Below are 16,462 nucleotides of genomic sequence, written 5' to 3'. Positions count from 1 at the left end.
TGGTAATGGAGATTCCAGGGGTAAATGATTTTATTTTCAGTTCACACCCTTAGTTAATAGTGATTACTGGATACAATCTGGGAATATAAACTTGGTTCCTTTCATGCTACCTCCCCTAGCCAAATGACTCTATGCATGTTATATAAATTCTGACATATATTTTTGGAAGATCAAATGAATCTTCTGATTTGATTTCCTTTTCTGAGTTCTTCTTTAGGATTAGCATTATAGCTAGAGGTATAGATTTTGGTGTTTGTTTCTGTGTTTCATTTGTTTTGTTTTTACTCTGACTTAGAATACAAGGTAACATAACAAAATGGCTCAATGGGATGTTGGGAGCACACTGGTGTGATACATTGCAGGCTAGGTTGTAATCTTACATAGTATGGATAGAGAAAAGTGTGGAATGGGTAGTAGAAATAGGAAATCATCAGGATACTCACTGGTCACATGACCTGTTATAGAAAACGATTTAGAAAACTGGTAATAGCACTTTGGTTTGTTAGGGTTAGTTTCTTGGCACATTACACAATTTTTTTTCATTGCTAGGGATCAATACAGGACCTTAAATGGAGAAGCTGCGATTGCTACATCCCGGTTCCACAACTTTTATCTCTAAAGATCCAGGTCATTAGTGGTGCTGCCTTAATCCCCTATAGAGCCCTCCACTGACTTTTTCACTTTCAATGGGAGTGCTAATAGAGATCTCCAGAAAATCCCTTGAGTTCCAGTACCTCCTCCCTGGTCCCATTCCGTATAGTCTCTTTATTTCCTTTGATAATCAGAGCAAATCATACCATCCTTATAGTTACCCCTTCTTTGCCTAATTGGTTCAATGTCATGGAGTCCAAAACAACGAAGGCCCAGTCTTAGTTTCTAGTTCTGCAGAATTACGATGTCCCTTGGTAGAAACATGCCCTATACACACACAGCTTAAGAAGTAGGATCTTTAAATTAGCAGAACCAAGTAAGGGCGGGAAGCAGGAATTTTACAAGTGGGCCTTCGGGGGTATTGATGACAATGTATTCTTCACTTCTCACTTTTGTGGCTTTGGGAGAAATTAATTACTGGTGCATGATTTAGGACACATAGAAGATGTCATAGAAAGAACTCTAGCCCTAAATATGTTGTCACCCAGCTCCTGCTATTAAAGAGACTTTCTACCCATTAGGCTACCTCAGGGTGACATAGAACATGGTAGGCTGTGAATCCCCTTGGCATATGCCCATTTCCCCCTTCCTCACAACGGATTTCTCCCTCAGAAGGAGCGTGTTGTGGAAACTATGATGTGCAATACTGAAGGCATTCACTAAGTCCACAGATGGAAAAGCCATGAGAAGCTCTTGGGACAGGTAGGAACTTACTTAAGTGGAGTAAGTTTCTCTTCCAGTAGGGGCAAGCCATTTTAGATTTTTTTCTTTGCAAATTTTCTTGTTGAGAAATGTTTTTTATTGGCAAGTGAGAAATTGTATATATTTGTGTTATAAATGTGGTGTTTTGATATATGCATATATTGTGAAATAAACCAAAGAAATTAACACATCCATCAGCTCACACACTTCTTTTTATAATGCAAACATTTGAAGTCTATTTTGTTTAACCAGTTTTCAAGTACACAACATATTAACTGTAATCACCATGCTGTACAACACATCTCCAGAACTTATTTCTCCTAACTGAAATGTTGTACCCTTTAACCAACAACTTCCCTTTCCCCTCCCCCCACCAAACCCTGGTAACCACTGTTCTCTCTGCTTCTATGAATGCATTATTTTTACATTCTACACTTAAGTCAGATTATGCAGTGTTCATCTTTCTGTGCCTCACTTAGAAGAAAAAGGTTTACCTGGAGTAGCAGGTTCTGAGGTTTGGCCAATTATAGGAACTGAAACTGTCCTGTTAAAAATATGTAAAATGCCCAAGTGACCATTATCTTGTTTGGTTTGTGCAGCTGCGTGTGGAACCCAAGGGCTTGCACAAACTAGCTCACTCTTTACCACTGGGGGAACTCCCCATCCATTTTTTACTTTATTTTCAGCAGTGTCTCCCTAGATTGCCTGGCTGGCCTTGAATTTGCAACCATCCTGTCTCAGCCTCTGGGGCACCTGGGATTACACTTGTGCACCACCATGCCCAGCCTACTGACATTTTTAAATGTGTAACTTAACTCACAAAGAGAAAATCTAAACAGGCCAGAAATAATTACATAAGGAACCTTAATTGCCTTAGCAATAAGCATATGGATTGATGGTACTTCTGCACTTAGAGATATTAATTGTAGGCCAGAATTTACAGATATCATTCACCACCAAATGTTATATATAAAGAATTTATCATTTTCTCCAGGCACCTGTAGCTTACTCATTTAATCCTAGATACTTGGGAGGCTGAGATTGGGAGGACGGTAGTTCAAGGCTAGCCTGGAGAAATAGACCTCCATCTCGAAAATAACCAGAACAAAACTATTTGGAGGTTGGCTTAAGTGGTTGTGTGCGTTTTACAAGCATGAAGCCCTGAGTTCACACCCTAGCCCAAAAAGAAAAAAATCATCATTTAAGTCATTAAATTCAGTCTTTTGAGATGAGGTCTTGTGAATTATTTGCCTGGGTTGCTCTCGAACTGCAATCTTCCCAAGCTCAGCTTCCCAAATAGCTAGGATTATAGGTGTGAACTACTAGTGCCCAGTGCAGCATTTTTATTGCATATCAAGTACTGTTTTAAATTCTGATAATATGAAGGTGAACGCAACAGAAAAAATACCTTACCCTATGAAAAGAGTAAGGGTGAGAAACAGACAATATGAAAGTACATAGTACAGCAGGTGGTATGTAGTATATATAAATGCATGTACTGTGGGGGAAAGAGAACAAGGGTGGGAGGATAGAAAGTAACTCATAGATAACACAGTGGTCAGGGAGGCTCTTTTAAAGAGGTGGCATTTGCACAGAGACCAAAGAAAGTGAAGGAGCTAGCCAGGCAGTGCTTTGCTATGGTATTCCACAGAGGGACAAAAAAAGGCAAATTCCCAGGGCAGCCGCAATCCAGTATGTGTGCATTGTTAAGGAGTCTGATACATCCAGAGCTACAGCTCCATGCTGCAGCATGTACCAGCTACAGCAAGTCAACAAGATAGAGATGAGAAGTGAAGTAACAGAGGGAAGAGGGGCTAGATCTTACAGGTTTCAAGACCATGGATAAGATTTAGGATTTTGAAAAGAAGATATAGAAAGTCATTTTGAGGTTTTTGTGTATTGTGAAGTAGTGTGATCTGATTTATATTTTAAAAGTGACTTCCTCGCTGATGTATTGAGAATAGGTTGTAGAGTAGAAAGGAAACAAGTTAGAAGCTATATCCAGTATCCAGGAAAGATCTCATTTATATGAGGAGGAGTGGAGCAAGGAAAGCTTGGGAAGGACACAGCATTGTCTGTGAAGGAGGAGAACATGGACAGCAGAATCTTGGATCCCAAGTGAAAACAGAATTCATGAGTCAGTGTCACTGATGGGTCAACTAAGAAGAGGACTGAAAAATGGTTGGATTTGGCAACCTGTAGGTCATTGGTGACCTTGACAAGAACAGCTTGGATGGAATGGCGTTATGAAAGCCTGACTGGAAGAAAAAGATGTCTGAGCGAAGGTTATTTTCATGGCCACACAGATTATTAATCACAAAAGGGGAAAGGAGCCGTTCTGGTGGACACCACCTTCTCCTATAGTGGGCAATCTGACAGTGTGTGCCTCCTGATGCCATGCAATGGAAAAGAAATAGCATCACCGTTGCAGTGTCCATGCCATTAGCTTAACCTGAGTCTGATCAGAAGGGAAAAATCAGATAAATTCAGAATGTGGAATATTACACAAGACATTTCAGAAATGTTCATGTTGTTGAAAAACAACAAAAGGCAGGGGTATTCTTCTGTTTAAAGGAATCCACAGACACTAATGCAGTCCTTGATCACTTATTGGATTCCGATTGGGGAAAAAGCCACAAAGGACATTTGAGAGACAAGCAGAAGGTACTTAAATATAGAGTACATGCTGTGAAATGTCGGGGGTGTGATAAATATAATGTGGTCCTATAACAGAAGATCCAGGTGTTAACAGGAGAGATGAAGAAGTTCTTAGACATGAAATGTGGTGTCTGCATCTTTAACATTAAAAACTGTGTGTAGTACAGCTATACAGGCACACATGAGGTGGAGATGGTAGAATAGTGATTTATGATTTCACCCAGCCCAAGACACAAAGGTTAGTTAGCCCCTATCTCTAAAAACAACCTGGGTTTGATGGTACACAGCTGTAACCCCAGATGAGCAAGAGTTGGAGGTGGGAGGCTCATGGTCCAAGGCTGACCTGGACAAAAAAGCAGGAGACCCTATCTAAAAAATAAACAGAAGCAAAAAGGGCAAGAGGCATGGCTTAAGCAAGCATAAAGCCCTGAGTTCAGTTCTGCAAAAAACAAAAAAACAAGCAAATGAACTGAGCCTATTTCTTTAAAAAAAAACACCTGATTGTATTTGTTGCCTATGAAATATATTTGCACTTAACAGTTTTACAGTACTTAAAGACTTTTTTGATGAGACTGGTGGTGAAATTAATGGACATAAGTATTTGATGTTTTAGAAATCAGGTGGGTCAACACTTGGAAGATCTACATAATTCAGTGAGCCAGCGTTTTCCAGGGGACCAAAGCATGACATTGCACATTCTTCCGATGTAAAAGATCCATCAGTGCAAATGTCATGCAGGGTTCTCAGTGCCTGTTGACTATCAGAGATCATAACTGAGAGAAATTAAATTAAAAGAATTGAGACGGGAGCTCACTGTGTCACCCGGATTGGCTACACAATTCTTCTGCCTTAGCCTGCCAGGTACTGGGATTGCAGGTATCGCCACCACACATGCCTAAGAAATTTTACATTCTTAATTCATTTAAAATAAAAATAAGCCAAGAGGTGTTAGTACAACAAAGTAGAAAAGATTCCCTTGTGTGGTTGCAGATTCCAAGTTGCAATTAACTTTTTAGAAACTACCACCTGCTAAATGGAGTATTTACACTTTTCTGAGAAGGACATTATAATATTGCTCTCCTGCATAACTACATGTTTGCATAAGGCTCCATGGCAACCCAGATATCAACATTGCAAAATACTAAGTTCAAAGCAGACAGAAGCCTGTTTTTTTTCTCATGATGCCAGACAGTCAAGTGATTGAAAAATATATAAAACAGTGTCACTTCTCTAATAAAGTTACTTTTTTGCTTTGGAAAATGTGAATTTTTTCATCTAAGCATGTTACTTATATGAATATGTTAATATAAATTACACCCCCAATATTCATAAGTTGAAGCCCTAGCACTCAGTGTGACTGAATTTGGAAGCAAGTCTTTAGAGAGCAAATTAAGGTGAAATGAGGTTGTAAAGGTACAGCCATTATGTTGCTGTCCCTATAAGAAGAGGAAGAGACACCAAGTCCTCCTCTGTTCCGTGCACAAGCACACAGAAGAGAGGCCATGTGAGGACACAGTGAGAAAGGAGCTGTCTGCAACTGTGAAGTTAGTCCTATTGCAAACCAATATTTTCAGCACCGTGAATTTAGGCTTCAAGACTCCACAACTATGTGTCAGCTATGTTTAAGCCACCCACTCAGTGGTATTTTGTTATGGCAACAAAGCAGACTAATACAACAAATGTAATGGGTTTGTTGTTTTTAAATGAATTAAATATTTTAAAACTTTCTTGTTTTCATTTCTAATTATTGAACTTGGATGTGATTGTATACTATAGTATTTACATGATAATAAATTAGCTTGCTAGTGTTTCATGGATGCAAACAGAAGACACAAGACCTCCTGGGTCAGAAACAAAGGATTTTATTACTCATGGGACAGCAAGGGGCATGGGGATCAGTATAGATTTTCATTGTCTTCAAGCTCCCCAGGGTTGATGTTATACGCTCTGGTTGAATGTTGTGTACTGTGTTGGTGTGCTTCAAGGCTGAGGAATACTCAGCATAGAGAGAATCAGCTGCATTTGTAGCAGATAGTCAGTTAGCTTGCTCTTTGTAAAAAAAAAAAAAAAAAAAAAAAGGTATTACCTATCTTCAGGTTGCCAGCTACATAGATAGCACTAAAAAACAGACCCTTGCCTGGGGCCTGTATTAGTCAGTTTTATTTTGCTGTGATGAAATGTGTGTCACAAACAACTTAGGGAGGAAGGATTTATTTTAGCTCACAGTTTCAGAGTTTTAAGTCCATCATGGAGGGAGGGTTTCCGAGATCATCTTCTATCTTGGCAGAGAGGAAGCAGAGCAGAGGCCAAGACTATCTAGCCCCCAAGGAAACACAACCATAACCCACTTTCTCCAACAGGCCCCAGTGTTCACTGTTCCACCACCTCTCAATAGTCTAGTCAAGTTTTGAGAATAGATATTTATTTATTCTTTTTTTCTCCTTGTAGTACTGCGGTGCGAACTCAGGACCTCACTCTTGTTAGGCAGGCTCTCTTGCTGCGTTACTTGCTCTACTACTTCAAATTTTGAATCCACCTAGGGATTAAACCTGTAATTAGATCAGAGCCTTCACAATCTCAATGTCTCTAGAAATGTATCCTCACAGATACAGCCAGTGGTGTGATTTACTTATCTCCTTCTTGTTTTGTAACCCAATCAACTTTATAGTCAAGATTAACCATCACAGGGCCTAAGGACCATATTTTTCACCAATAGCTTAGCAAATATCAATATTTATAACACAAGTAAAAATATTTTAGAGTTCTCAATGATTTTTAAGAGTTTAAACTGCTAATCTGTAGCAGGAATCAGCAAACTTTTTTAAAAAAGAGCCAAAGGGTAAATTTTTTAGCCTTGTTGATAGTCCTTCTTGTAACTAATAGTCAAATTTGACTCTTTCTGTGGGGGTGGCCAGGTACTAATAATGCTTTATTTAAAAACAGCAAACTGAATCACAGGCTGTAGCTTGTGACCCCCGGACATAGCATTGGTGTATGTATCTGTAGCAGGTAGGTACAGACCTTATAGAAGAAGGTTTCTGAATGTAGAGTTCTATACATACACTATCTATAGGAATAATCTTTCCTGGAGACTGAACAGGAAGCCAGTCTATTATTATGGAATAAGAAACCCATTTAAAAGTACTCTCATATCTTTCATCTTAAAAACAAAAATCAAGGCTGATCTCCCTTTGCTTCCACCTAGCATCTCACCAAGCATCTCACCAAGATCACCGCAGCAAGCATCATGAGCTTCATGATGCCCTCCAAATGCCCTGAGGGCAGAACAGAGAACTCCAGATGGATGCAGTGAGTTGTCCTAGTAGCCATGAAACCCTGGCCTTGGGGAATCAAACACTTTTATATACCTCTTCCCTCAAGTTGTTTGCTTCTTACACTGTCCTGAGGAACAGTGATGTCAAGAGTGCTCAGAAGCGTGCAAACCCAGCGAGAATGTGCAGTCAAATTACCAATGGGGCAATTCCGTTAAAAAACAAATCAGGTCAGGTCGCCTCTCTTTTCAACAGCTGCTCTTGCCTCCTTTGTAACTCAGAATCAATTTCAAAGCCTTCACACTGGTGTACAAAACCTTAGCTTACTCACCCCCATTGGCCTTTTGCTGCCCACCCCACACCTTGCTAACTCTCCTGTTTTCCTGCACAGCCACATTTCCAGGAAGTTTTTACTTCCTGGACCAGAGATGCACCCTCCTCAGGCTTTTGTTCTTTCCAGATTCTTCCTTCTAACCTGAGCTTTCTTCTCACACATGTCTTCATGGCTGCCATCCTTCCTCTGAAGAATCCCCTCCTCGGCATCTTTCTTAGCATCACAGCCTATTTCCAGTGCCTTTCTTCCCCTAGCTACCTTTGTTTTCTCTGTTCCACTAATATACTGTCTGCTTATGTAGTATGCCCTTGTTTGTCACCTGTCCCTTTTCCCCCTTGGACATTAAACTTCACAAGTGCAGGGATTTTTGTCTGATTTTTATGTTAATGAAACATTAATGTCTAGAACAGAACCTTATGTACAAGATGGGCATAAACATTTATTTAGTAAATAAACAATAAAAATGAGTGTATATAATACTATTTACTTGCTTCTCAGCTGGAAATATTCTATCCCTTTGAACTTTTGAAACATTTGCAATGTTTATTAAAAAGTAATTCTCAGGAGCCAGTGGTTCATGCCTGTAATCCTAGCTGCTTAGGAGGCTGAGGTCAGGAAGATCATGGTTTGAGACCAATCCTGGCATATAGGTCTCAAGACTCCATGTCCAAAATAAACAGAGTAAAATGGGTTGGAGGTGTGTCACAAGCAGTAGAACACCTGCTTTGTATGTGGCAAACTTGAGTCCCTGCCCCCCCCAAAATGGAAAAAGGGCTGGAGACATAGGTTAAGTAGTAGAGTCCTTGCCTATGAAGTATGAAGCCCTGAGTTCACACTCCAATACCACAATTAAAAAAAGTATTTCCTCTTAACAAAAACTTACTAGGAGAAGTTTCTGTCTTAAGCATTCAATACTTGTTTTACAGCAAACACTAGTCATGTATTTTATGATGAAACATACCCTTCAGACTATGAAATTCTAAGTACCTTTTACTGTAATTCTGTTTTATTGATTTTTCAAAATAATTTTTATAGTAATTTACTTGAGAAACTGGGTATGCTCTTTCTTAGTAATTCTGAAAATCAGTACTTAAATATGTTATCTAAGAAGTTGTACACACTTATAAAAAATCTGCTTTCAATCCTTTATGATACAGCTTATAGATTTGTAGGGATGTAGTGTGGCCACTAGCACTCATATTTTATGTTCAAGGCTTTTGTTTACTAAGTATTTATTTTAATAGGTATCATTTTAAGTCATAAAATAAATAAAATTAACTCATAATGAGCATTGGTGAAAAATACTTTCTAATATACTGTTTGTAAGTGAAGTGGTTTCTTAATTTAAAATGTTTTGTAGCCGAGTGCCAGTGGCTCCTGCCTGTAATCCTAGCTACTCTGGAGGCAGAGGTCAGGAGGATCAATGTTGAAAGTCAGCCCCGGCAAATAGTTAGCCAGACCCTATCTCCAAAGTACTTAACACACAAAAAGGGCTGCTTATGTGGCTCAAGGTAGCCCTGAATTCAAACCCAGTACCGCAAAAAAAAAAAAAGTGTATTCTATACCAACTTTTAACAGGAGACCCACATAACTAACATTATTCATGATTTGGGGCCCACGTTTTGCTCTCTTCAATATAGGCCATTTTATGGCTTAAAAATTCAAACAAAGTTAGTATGTTGTATATTTAAGAGCAGTGATTCTCAAAGTGTTTTTCTTTTAATGTTAAAAGGTATAAAGTAAATGAACTCTCTAGCTAAATAATTGGAGATGTTTCTCTATAAAGAACTTTAATGTATTTCATTCTTAAAATCCTTTTGGGTCTTCTAAAAAGGATTGTAAATCTTTTAAATGCAGGTAAATTAGTGGTCCCAAATTACTTGCATTTAGAACCCTTTTATCATAGATTCTCATTCTCTCTCTCTCTCTCTCTCTCTCTGTCTCTGTCTCTGTCTCTCTCTCTTTCTCTGGTAGTCTGTAGAATTCACTTTGGAAACTGCTGCCATTAAAATAGTACCTCAGGCCTGAGAAGACACTAAAGGGTGTTAATATAACCATCCAATTCATTATTTTGAAACTACTTGGTTTATTTTTCTTTCTGTTGTTTCTATTTCAAGGGTAATGGGAATTGTTATTATTTTTATTTATTAGGAATAAAGCTTCTTTTTCATTTCCAAATTTCTTTCTCTTAGTATGGGAAAGCACACCCAGGATTTACTGAGGAAGTTAGTGAGCCCTTCAGATGGGAAAAGCAGTTTTGAACCTGTCAGCTGATATCAGATCCTTTTCAATCAGGTCCTTTTTAGGGTCACACTGCCTCAAGGGAAGATAGGTAATGTTCCAGGGAGCCTGCCCTTGATTTTTTTCATGTGTCCTGTAAGATATGATCACTGGCACAGAGCACAGGTATTAAACAGTAGGACAAAAATACTTTCTAGACTTTGAAAGATTATTGCAAATTAAGGTTCATGAAAAACAAACTCTGAGATAGAGATCATTACTTTTTTTTATTCGTTTATTCACATGTGCATGCATTGTTTGGGTCATTTCTCCCCCCAACTCCCCATCCTCTGAGATCATTACTTTTGACATGTGTCAGGGAGTGCTGTTGGGATCAGCGGAGGGAGAACAAAGTCCAGGGCACCTCTCAATAAAATCCTCAAGTGACCCAGTGGCAAGGTCTAGATCCATGGTGGCTCCTCAAAGTTGTTCCACGTTGGGGTGAAGAGACAGGTCATTAACAGCTCTTCATCTGCCAGTCATTGAATGGGGCCACCCTGGCAACATGCATGACCTTGAGTTCAGCAACTCTGGTAAATAAGGAATCCAAAGAGGGTTAAATGCTGATGGCTGTCTGCTACCAGCACTTGTTGTTGCTGCAGGAATAAGGTTTTCATTTCTGAAAATTATGGGCAGGTGTTCACAAGGTAACCTCAGAGGTATACGGATGAGGCATGTTTTTTTAGGCTCCTAACACTCTCTTGATAATGCTTAACACCTGGGGTTGAATTTTCTCACAAAGGGAGAAGTTTTAAGGTGCTGGCATTTTTTTGTTGTTGTTTTTGGTTTTTTCTCATAGTCTTAATCTTTCTTATGCCTTTAGTGTGTCTGCTAGAGGTCACCCAACATGCCTGCATTCCAGGGAGCAAAGATTCCCAGAAGGTCCACACAATGACTACCACTTGTATATAACCTACTTGTAGCAGATGCTAGAAAATGACATTTTGCAGAAGGTACATGGCCTGTAGTTCTGTCATAAAGGAAGAATGGACTTAGAGGTTAACAGCTACTAGTTTTTGCCACACACATACACACACACAAACACACACACAGACATAGAAACTCAGTATCATTTACCTGAGTAGGCAGGTAGGCAAAAAAAATAAAAAACTATTAGAGTTTGTTGAAGTTGGCTGAGGTGGGTGACGGGCAGGGGAGGGTGAGGATATGAGTCTGTCACAGCTACATATACTGGATGCAGGTGGCTCATGCCTGTAATCCTAGCTACTTGGGAGGCAGAGATCAGGAGGATCTCAGTTTGAAGCCAGCTGGGGCAAATAGTTCTTGAGACCCTATCTTGACAACAACAATAAAAAGGTTTCATGGTGTGGGTCAAGTGGCAGAACACCTACCTTGCAAGATTGAGGGCCTGAGTTCAATCCCCAGTAGCAACACACACACACACACACACACACACTCAAAAGAACAGGCAAGCTCTTTGGAAGCCAGTCAACTGGGTAAGAGTTAAAGAATTTTGACATCAGCAATGAAAGGAAGTAGACAGAAAGTCATGAAGAATTTAGAGAGCAACCTTAAGGGTTCAATGAGATTTTTAGATAAACCATTATGTGTTTTTGGTAGGCAGGAACCAGTTACCAAAAAAACAAAACAAAAAAAAACCAGGAGCAAATAGACTCCCAAAGTCATGCCAAACAGAAGGTTTTAGGATTTATTTTAGTAACATTTCAAGGCCATGAATTCTGTTAAAAGCTTCACTGCTGCTTACTTTAATCTCTGAAATATAATAGTGTAAGAAAAGTTATGTGAAATAAAAAGAATGTTCTGCTAGGCAGAACAGTGTAATCTCATGTAACCTGAAAGTGTTTTCATGCCCACTTCTGAAAATCTGCTTTGAGATCCTTTTCCTATAATCACAATACTAAACAATTATACTAAAACCTTCTGTGATTTAACAGCAGTGGGAGGATGGGCCTTTCTACTAGTTGTTTCCACTCTGCAGATTATTGTAACAAAGGGGCCTAGGTAACATGTGCACAGTTAAAGCTTGGCTTATTGATCAGACCACTTGGATCTAAGGCCCAGTCTAAGTGATTTTGGGCAAAATAATTGAGCCAGTCATTTGCAAACAGGGAACCCATAAGAGACATTATTGACAATCTCTGGAGACATATTTGTTTGTTACAACTAGGGTTGGGGGTGTCACTGGCATGTACTTGGTAAAGGCTTTTAAATATCCTGTCAGTCACAGGATAGTCGACAACAAAGAATTATCTGGTCCAAAATATTAACAGTGCTGAGTTTCAGAGCAACATTTTAACCTTTCCCAGCCTCTGTTTCTTCATCCAAATATTGGTGTTCACAGCAGCACCTATTTAATCATTTTCATGGTGGTTAAATGAGACAATGTACTGCAGATATGTCCCCAGCACATACGTGCTCTGTTTGCACAATTATGACCACCATCTTCATTGTAATCAGTTGTAATCGTCTTGATATCTGGTTGAAATTAAAAGAAAATGCAACCAAGGAAACTGTTTTTGCATCTTTCCTTCATCTGATGAAAGTTTCCAAAGAACAAAGAAAATGGGGAATGGAATAGAAGCCCTTCTTGTCACAAATTAGAAGGTGACTGTACTTTAAGTTCTAAGAAAATGAAGCTCTGCTTTATTCATGTAAATAGTTTTCTTTTTCACATTGACATTGGTATCTTTGTCTGTAGTTTGTTTTTGGAAATAAGGTCTCACTATGTTTCTGAGGCTGGCCTCAAACTCTCAACCTCAAGGTCTTCCTGTCTTAGTCCACTGAGTGTTGGTATTACAGGCATTACTGTTTTAGGGGTTTTTTTTCCTTTCTCTTTTCTGTTTCTTTTCTACTCTACTGCAAAGTTATACCTCCTTTGCTCTCCACATGTTTTGGAGTTCCGACTTTTTTATTCTTCTCTGGATATAAAAGACTTGGAAACCATTAAGCAAGTAGACAGCATTGACTAGGACAAAGCATCGGTGTGTTTAAAAGTAAAGTGACATCACCATTGTGGACTGCTCTTGTAATAACCAAATGGAGTTTCTGAAATGCTTTCTATATTTTCAAATGTATATTTTTTTACCTTTAGTACTATTAAGGAATACTGGAGGAAATGCAAAAATTGTAAATTTACTTAGTAACCGTAAATTCATGCATATTGCAATGATATTAATAATTACTTTGTTTTTTGAGGCAAACGCAATTGGCTGAAGTGCTAAAACTGTTCAACAATTTCTAGAAAAGAATTACACAGAAGATGCTATAGCAAATGATAATGAAGCCATCAAACTAACAATGAGAGCTCTGCCAGAAGTAAGTGTCTAATAAAGCACATTTAGAAATGCACGGGTTTTTTTTTCTCCTCCACACTTGTTTATTAAACACAAAACTTGCTGATGTAGGGTGTTTGCTTGTTTTGTGTGCTAGGGACCAACTCTAGGGTTTCAAGCATCCTAGGCTATCACTTAGCTAGACTCAAACCAGCTGAAATGGTTCATATGCATACTTGTTCTATACTAGGTTGTCCAGTCTGGTAGAAAACACATCAAACTGGCTATAAGAAGAAGAAATCAACCTTTGAAGGTAAGTCATTAACCAAAGAGGAAAAAGTATCTTCAGCATATTTTGACAGAAGTTAAAATATTGTTAATATTAGAGTAAGGATTTGTACCCATGGTGTGAGACATCTGTTTGCACCCATTGGCTCCTCGAAACTTCTGTTCTGTTTCTGTAGGCTAAGAGTCATTAATTTGTATGTGCTTATTGCAAGCAGTTATCAATGCCTGTGTCTTTGTGAAGACATAGAGGTTCTGAGATCTCTATATAGGTCTACCCATTTAGGACATGTTTTTGTGAGTAGGAACTCCTACTCTCTATGGGGTCAGTCTAGCATATTTCCTGTGGAAATACATTGTTGACACCACTCACAGAGAAGTTATGCTTCCTGTCTTTGAGATCTTCTTTCCTTTTGATCTTTTCAAATGAAGATATGCTTCCAGCCAGGGCTTCTTTCAGGTGCCTGACATACTATTAGCCTTCATTGTATCAAAGAACCTCTGCCACTTTCTGATTGTCTGCTGTTGTCCTTCCCAACCCTCCACCTCCACCTCACCTTTCTGGGGAATGAACCCAGGGCCTTGTGTGTGCTACATAAAGTACTCTACCACTAATTGAAAAAATCATTTCAAAAGAGACCTCGTTCTGGCTTAACAGCATAAAATGATGTTTGTCAAAGAGCTTTCACATGTATCCAAATAGTCTAGATTTTTATTAGAGGATCTGGGATCATTGATTTATTTTTGTCATTGTCTTCATAGATTCCACATGAAAAATTATAAATTCTATTGCGTTCTCTATTTTCAGAAATCTTTGTATGGGACACAGGTTGGTAAAGTCATAAAAAGAGACCTGAAGACACTTGCCTAGTATGCAGAAGGCCCTCTCTTGGTTTCCCAGTGTGAGGAAATTACTTCACCTGTGCTTCTGTTTCCTTATCTGTAGAATAGCCTGACTTCATATAATTTTGACAAGCATTTAATTAGTAAGTTAGGAAATACATAATAAGTATATTAAGTAGTATAAATCTTTATTATTATGATGATGCCTTTACCCCTTGTTCTTTAACTGTGTATAGAGATGGACTGGGTTTCTAGTTGTACTCTGACCTGTCCTTGACAGCTCCTGTTTGTGTTTGCCTTACTATGAAATAAATACTATTGTATTTACATAAGTTCAGGTAAGTTGGATTTGGGTTTTACTTCTCATAACTCTTGAGCTTGGAGAGGTTATACAACTCATTTAAAGTCACAGCTAGTGAGCGGTGGAGCCTGGAGTCAAGACAAATTTTGACTCAAAAGCTTGGTCTTTGTATGAATCCAGGTCTCGTAATTACCAGGGAAGGCAATACCAAAGGAAAAAAGGTGTAATTCAAAAAATCAAGGGGAAAAAAATGGAATGATAGCAAGCAAAGGAAATAATGTATGATTCATGAAGAAGTTTGAGACAGAAGATTTCTCATAAGCAATGTCAACAATTTTTAAAGACAGGTTACAACATAAGTATTCATTCACAAAACACAGTTTAAAGAAGCTTAGTACCTGCATAGAAATTAAGATGAAAAGCAAATTTCAAAACTTGGGAACTGCAGGCATATCTGAAGCAGTAGTGGGCCTGTCTAGCAAGCACAAAGCCCTGAGTTCAAATTTTAGTACTACCAAAAAAAAAAGAAGGCTTCTTAGACTCTTCCCTAAGTAATGTCATACCACTTAATTCAGGGTTTTATTTTAGCATAATGATCTAATTATATCTGTTTCTTTCCATTACACTGTGGACTCCTTCATGGCAGGCAAGAACTATATATTGTTCCACTTTCTTCTCAGAGCCCATGGAGCTCCCAGTAAATGGCTGATGTAAAGTAACCTCATAGTATGTTCAGTTAATAGCCTTTACATATATTATGGACAAATAGATATTTTCTGACCTGTCTTATGAATGAAATGTAAAGAAATCTGGAATCGACAGGAGTCAGAGACTAATTTTTCAATCGTTGCTCAAATGAATTCAATTCATGCCTGTCAGCTTCCTTATATGCAAATCTGGTGGTGAACTAATAGCTAAAAACCCTTAATTCTCTAACATCTTTGAAAATTTCGCTTCTCATATCGTTGATTATTTCTTTACTATTCTTTTAGATACCTTTTCTCCTTATTTAAGGTAATTAAATTCAGGTGTCCCTATATAAATTTCTTAACTTCAATTCAGTAGTCTTATAGTAGCAATCATGTCATCTTGGATGCAGTTGTGAGAAGTACAATAAAAATAAAAAATAACATTGCAAATCCTTAAAAAATACAAACTCTTTTTGCTTTCAATGTAATAAAGGAGCCAAAAAGAAGTGGAAATCTTTCCCCACCTCTTTTGACTATTATAAAGTGATAAAATAGATAAACTTTCAGAGAAGCACACTGTTGGATGAAGTGGAGGGAATTCAATAATGAGTTATTTACTCATTAAAATGTTTTCAGAGTTCCATGCAGATATAGGATGTATCACATTTTCACTGCTTTCTTTTATAGTGGAATGACAGTAGAAATGTTAGTGAGCTTATTTTGCTCATAATTACTACAAGTGTGTTGCTTTTGAACCTTTTGAAACATTTCACTGTAAATTTAAAGTTATAAATAGAATATATTTAGACATTGACCTACTTGAAATCTACTCTTTAAAATTTTTTCTACTTTTCAGATGTTTAGTGCCAAAGAAATTGAATTACAAGTAAATGAAATTGAAAATGAAAAGGAAGAAGTAGAGAAGAAAAAGTCAAAGGAAACCACCTAATTTTTATGATGAGCACTGGAAGCTTTTAATGTTTTGTTGTATTCCTTGGAATTACTTAGTGAAGTTTTAGAGGAAATAAGTTAGTTTGAACATTTAGATCTTGTGTGTGCAGAAGTTGGGAATGCAAGTCTATTGTATAGTCAAACATATATTAATGTAAAGATCTGCTTAGAAAGGCACATTCCTTAATTGTCGAATGAAGTCTTAATTTCACATAAGTCTGAAACTATAATCTTACCTGCCC

At 38.1% G+C, this 16,462-nt stretch overlaps 1 pseudogene; it reads left to right on the top strand.

Moving 5' to 3' along the window:
• Positions 1-16,255, top strand: part of LOC109680300 (proteasome subunit alpha type-7-like) — a 133,918-nt pseudogene extending 117,663 nt beyond the window's left edge.
• The last annotated feature ends 207 nt before the right edge of the window (positions 16,256-16,462 follow it).

The sequence above is a fragment of the Castor canadensis genome, chromosome 4 (assembly GCF_047511655.1).
Source record: "Castor canadensis chromosome 4, mCasCan1.hap1v2, whole genome shotgun sequence".
NCBI lineage: Eukaryota > Metazoa > Chordata > Mammalia > Rodentia > Castoridae > Castor > Castor canadensis.
This window is presented reverse-complemented; position numbering and strand designations above follow the sequence as displayed.